Below are 6,000 nucleotides of genomic sequence, written 5' to 3' on the forward strand. Positions count from 1 at the left end.
CGCAAACCGTACTATCGAGCTACTAGCTTAAGGCACAAGAAACAGATAAGATACAACAAAATAAGTATATAATATCATAGGAAACTAGCCTCGACTCGCGGAGTTTAAGCCGGCTAGCCATACACAAGTATACAGAATTATATAGAAAACTGACAGTTTAAAAACAACTTATACAAGTTTTTCTCTCATAATACAAGTCTCTAGGCTAAACAAAATACAAAAGAGAGATGTATAAACAGATAAACCAAAAAGACGACAAAATAATCCAGGATCCTCCGCTTCTGTCACCATCCCAAGAAACTCACCGAGGTGGGTTGCGACCTGCATCTGAAAAACACAACAAAGATATGGTATGAGAACCGGAGGTTCTCAGTATGGGATGTAGGATATAAGACCCCGGGACGCCAAAGGCAATCCTAAGCTCCATATCCATCACAAGATTCAAGCTTAAAGCATTCTAAAACAATATGAGCATAATATAAACCTTATCACCATTAAACCGGGTAATCTATCTTAAGGGATTTCTATTCTAACCAAACAGCGCTGTCCCACAGCCTTCTCCAACCTATCCTCCATGCGATCCCATCGTCACCGCCTTCCGAACCTCCTCAATCCCAGTAGAAAACACAGGTAATATACAATGCAAGTAAAACACAAGTAGAAGCATATAAGGCAAATAGTTCAGATAGCAAGTAAGCATGTTATTCAATTAGGCAAGCCATCACAAGTAAACAAAGTGTAACACCCTCACTATCAAAAGTCACGCTTCCGGCTGCACTACTCTGATAGCAAGAAGTATTACGACTACTTTACATACTAAATAATAAAATAGGACCCTGTGATTCGACACTATATCGCTGATTTCTTTGAAAACCAGAAATAAATACTTTATCTTAAGAAAAATACAAACAGGCATAGATTCATATACAAGACTCCTTACATAATAATTCAATATACTATACATATAAAACATACAATTCCTATCCCTCTTACAAACTTGTAATAACAAAGACGAGGGAAAAAAATAATCTAATTAATACTACAGCATACAAATCAAACGCAGTATAACTCTTCTTAATGCTTCTTCATCCAGTTCCTGAAAAGGTAAAGCTGTAGGGGGTGAGAACCTAACCACACGGTCTCACCACGGAGTTTCAAAGTTGTCATAAGAAGATATTTAATAAGAAAACTGTTTTCAAGCTCAGTGATTATCATTGCCTTATGAATCTTTTAAAACCAATAAGAAATCGTTCAAAACTTTTTCAAAGAAACAATGTTTAATCTTTCAGAAATCCAAAATATTTCCTTTCTTATAAGAAAATCTCAATCAGAAACCAACCACACAATCAAACAACACAATCATTAATTCAGCACCAAAGTTCAATCTCAAATGTAGCACACCAGGACAAACACAGGCAAGGCAGACAAGGAAAGCACAAGTAGGCAGCAGTTACAGCAAATAGTTCAAGTAGCAGTTACGAACAGTTTAGCAATTAGGTAAACCAAAACAAGTTCAAACCCAAGCAAAGCATACAAATGCATATGATGCATGCCTGTCCTATGACTGATGAGGCTCATCTGTCGGTTATCCAGCCAACCCGACAAGTCTGAATTGTACTTAGACTGTCCCCCGACGTGCATCCCCAAGAGTCTATGCATAGCTTTTTCTCAAATAATCAATATTACTCAATGGGGGTAACATTCCTGGGAATTTATATAGTGCCCGGTCACACACTTACGTCGTAGGGTCAACAGAGTATCGAGTTTTCAACCTGGTACACGTGTTGGCAAGTCACGGCACTTAATCCAGGGAACCTCGTATCTCAGATATTTCAAATTCATAAGCCATATAAATAATTCATTCATCATTCATCAATATTTAAGTCATTCTCAATATCATCATCATTCGTCAATCCATATCCCATTTCCAAATTCATTCAAAAATCATATTTCAAATCAATCCTCATCATCCTTCTTTCCGTTAATCAACAACTCAATCCAAAACATAATTCTTTCTTTTCTAAATAAATCAATCTCAAATAAATAACGTTTAAGAACTAAATCTTTTTAAACAATTACTTCAAACAAAACTTCTAATTTTATAAAATTTCGGCAGCATCTCCTTTAAAACTCAGACTCTGCCACCCTTTCCGGGTCCCAACCAAATCAAACCAAGCGCCTTTTAATCATTCAAACCATTTCTAATAACCATTTTCACAACAACCATACTCAATCCAAGGAAACTATAAAATCCAGAATCCAGTCAATGATTAAGAACTCTCGTTTTTCTCAAACAGTTTCAAACCAAACCATTCCTCAAACCCTGTTTGAACCATCTTCAAAATAGTAAATTATTCTCGGTAAACAAACCGTTTTCAAATATCAAATCCTTTCCAAATTTATTTTAAAATCGGATTCCAACATCAAATCAAAATTTCAATATTAAATCTTTTCTAAAATCAAACCATTTCTAAAGTTAAACTAAATGCCAATAATATATTTCCTCCGATAATTCAGGGAAAACTATTTTAACAATATCATTCAACTAATCAAAACACCCAACTTTCTCAATCGATCAACCTATCGATCAAACTAATAATCTCGTTCATCCAAAACAACTCAATCCAATTCATAAGACTTACGAAATCACAAAAATGTATTTCACGCATTAATATCAATTTATAACAACTCTGGAAAGAAAAACAAGTTTAAGAAAGACGCCCCTACCTCAACTAGCTGAATTCACAAAGGTTAAACATAGTAACTCCCTTCCCTTTTTGTTTTATGGCAGCAGCAGTGATTCCAATGTGACCGAAACGGTGGCAGCAGCACCAATTTTAATTTCTCAGACTTACCTTAGCAGAACTAAAACAGAGACATACAAGGTCATAATTAAAAGATCATAATAGAGGAATAAAATGGCAGCAGAGCAAGGATAGAGGAGTTACATATTCAGAAATAGCAGAATTGAGATTAAAAGTGGAAAAGGGCAGTTCTGATTCGAAAACAAGAACAGAGGAGGCTGTGGTGGATCCTTCTGGTGGCAGCTTGGACGGCGGCAGAGAAACTCGCGGTGACCGTATATCTTGACATAGACAACCCAAGCTACCACTCTAACGGTGAAAATTGACTTAATAGACAAGGAAGCTAAAGCAAGGTTTAGAGTTTACCAAGCAAACAGGCTTCAGAGATGGTTTTTGGCGGTGGCAGCGGTGGCATGGAGCTCTGGCGACGCAGAGGCGCAGCCAGAAGCTACAGCAGCGGCGGATCTGGCGACAGTTCAGATGAGGATGGCACCGGCGACACGAGCGGCGACGGGGAACGGCGGCTGAACGCGACGGTGATAGCAGAATCGACTCCCTCTCTCTCTTCGTGCACTCTTCCTCTTTGCGGTTCTGTTACTCGCGGGTGGTTCGGCGTCGACGACTCGGTGGCGCGGTCCCCCTCCAAGGTCCGACGACAACGCGACGATGGCGGTGAGGTGCGGTGCAGCAGCGACGCGACTTCTCTGCTCCCTCAACCCCGCACTCCTTCTTTCCCTCTCAGATCTTCTCTCTTTTCCGTCAGCAGCGGCGGTGACTGTGGTAGTGACGCCCACCGCGCCGCCTTCCCTTCTTCCCCCTCTCCTTGCTCTCTGCGGCCCCACTTCCCACTTCCCTCTTCCTCTTTTCTTTCTTTTTCTTCCTTTCTTTTCTTTCTTTCTTTCTTTCTTCAGTTGTTGAGTGGGTAACCGTGAGTGAGAGAGGGTGCGACGTGTGTGTGTTAGTGTGGGTAAGGGTAGAAAATTAGGTTTAGATAAAATTAGGGTTAGGTTAGATATTTTATTAAAATTTTAGGTGTAGTGGTGTAATATTATAAAATAAATAAAAGATAGGATAATAATTAAAAATCAAATTAAATATAAAATATCCATCTTTAAAATACCTTTCAATTACAAATTTGTAAATTAGTTTCAATTAAATGCTAATTAAATAAAAATTGGAGATAGATAAATTAATTCTCCTTCATTTATAACATAAAGTTAAAAATACAAATATTTAAAATTAAGGCATATAAAATATTCACTATTTTTTTTCAATTATAAGAACTCTAAGCAAAAATAAGAGTTTACTCAATTTTTATATAAAAATCTCCAAAATATAGTCTTAAACAAATATAATGCATCGTAAATAATTAATTAATAACTTTTAAAAAATTTAGAGGTCTTACACAAAGCATACCAACAGATAGAAAATACATATGATGAATGCCTGCCCTACTGGCTGTGATATCACATTGTCGGTTCAACTGCCAACCCGACACATCTCCATGGAGACGTCGCCCTTCGGATTTCTCATATGCGAACCCCTGAGATATAGTGCCCAGATCACTGTCCGAAGGGATGCGAGCGGGATACTCTTGCCACATACCTCACATCTCAACGCAAGCGGGACGAACCACCGCCCTTACGCCACCGCCGCTACCTCGATAGGCGGGATCCAACCGCCGTCCCTGCCAGGCGCATAGCGTCTCATAATCTCAGTAAAAACAATATCTCAGTGGTTTTCATAAAACATTTTCAATATACAGAGATCCATCGTCTCAATTCGAGTCCTCGACTCATCTCAACCACTGTCCATTAATAACTCAGTTTCCAATGTCAAAAGTTCATCATTCCTTATCTCATATATCACTCATCCTCCACTAATCGGCAAATCATTCTCAGCACGCCAGAAACCTAGGCCTCCGTTTTCTAATTTATCATAAAATCGTGCTCTAGCAACCTTAAGTTACATCCCATATTTTAATACTCAAAATTAAGCCCATAAGTCTTAAAATGGTGTTTTAGAAGCTTACAACCTTGTTGGGAAGGTAGAATAGTTGAAAACAAATAAAATTTTGAGAAACAGGACGTGTGCGGCTGCACAAGGGTCTGTGTGTGCGCACACTCCTGAGAGTTTTAAAATGCGTGCGTACGCACAGGGTGTGCATACGCACAGTTATCAATTTTTACAAGGATCTGTGCACTCACACAACCTGTGCCAGCGCTCCCAACAGACTGACCTTCCCGACGTGTGCGTCCGCACAGGTTAAATTTTTTTCTTAGATATGTGCATGCACAAGCTGTACTAGCACTGCGAACAGAACGTACTCCCCTACCTGTGCGTGCCTGCACAGGTCAAAATATTTGCAAGGTGTGCGTCCGCACGAGGGTGTGCGCCCACACATATCAGTAATAATGAAATTCTGCAACTTTGCAGAATTTCAGATTTTTAATACCAACTTTAAAGGATGGGTTAAGTTCGATTTTTGTCCTTAACTTTTTTTTGCTACAAAATGGTCCCCAAAGTTTCAGTTTGTTTTAAAACCATCCTTCGGACCGAAATGGCCCTATCCCTTCTTCCCCAAAATCATGAAAGCACCAACAGAAACACAAGCATAAGCACCACCACCACCACACCCACCACCACCCACCACCTACCACCATCACCATCATCATCATCATCATCATCATCATGGAATCATAAGAACTCAGAACCAGAACCACCACCACCACCCTCCACCCACTGCCACTCAATCACCATCTGCATCACACCAACCAAAACTTAGAAAATTAACATCATCATCGTCATCCTCATCAGAACCGAACCCAGAACTCAGATCCAGAACTCAAACTCAGACAAACAAGTACTCAACTCAGAAAATCATCATCATCATCAAGAACCTAGAATCAGCAAAAATAATACTCCAAATTCAAATTTCAACAACAACAATGTTCCACAACAAATTTCACAAAAAATTCAGAAATTTCACAAAAAATCCAATTCACAGAATTCACAGAAGAAGAAGAAGAAGCGGCAGGCGGTGGGCGGCGGTGGGGTCAGTGGTAAGAAGAAGAAGAAGAAGAAGAAGAAGAAGAAGAAGAAGAAGAAGAAGAAGAAGAAGAAGAAGAAGAAGAAGAAGAAGAAGAAGAAGAAGAAGAAGAAGAAGAAGAAGAAGAAGAAGAAGAAGAAGAAGAAG

At 39.2% G+C, this 6,000-nt stretch overlaps 1 long non-coding RNA gene across 1 annotated transcript; it reads right to left on the reverse strand.

The window, feature by feature from the left end:
• On the reverse strand, positions 2,584-3,086 carry LOC110264660. Its single transcript, XR_002350836.1, has 2 exons — positions 2,949-3,086; positions 2,584-2,865 (listed from the first exon to the last, which is right to left on the reverse strand). It is a non-coding gene; the product is annotated as an uncharacterized LOC110264660 (long non-coding RNA).

Source organism: Arachis ipaensis, chromosome B07 (genome assembly GCF_000816755.2).
Source record: "Arachis ipaensis cultivar K30076 chromosome B07, Araip1.1, whole genome shotgun sequence".
Taxonomy (NCBI): Eukaryota; Viridiplantae; Streptophyta; class Magnoliopsida; order Fabales; family Fabaceae; genus Arachis; species Arachis ipaensis.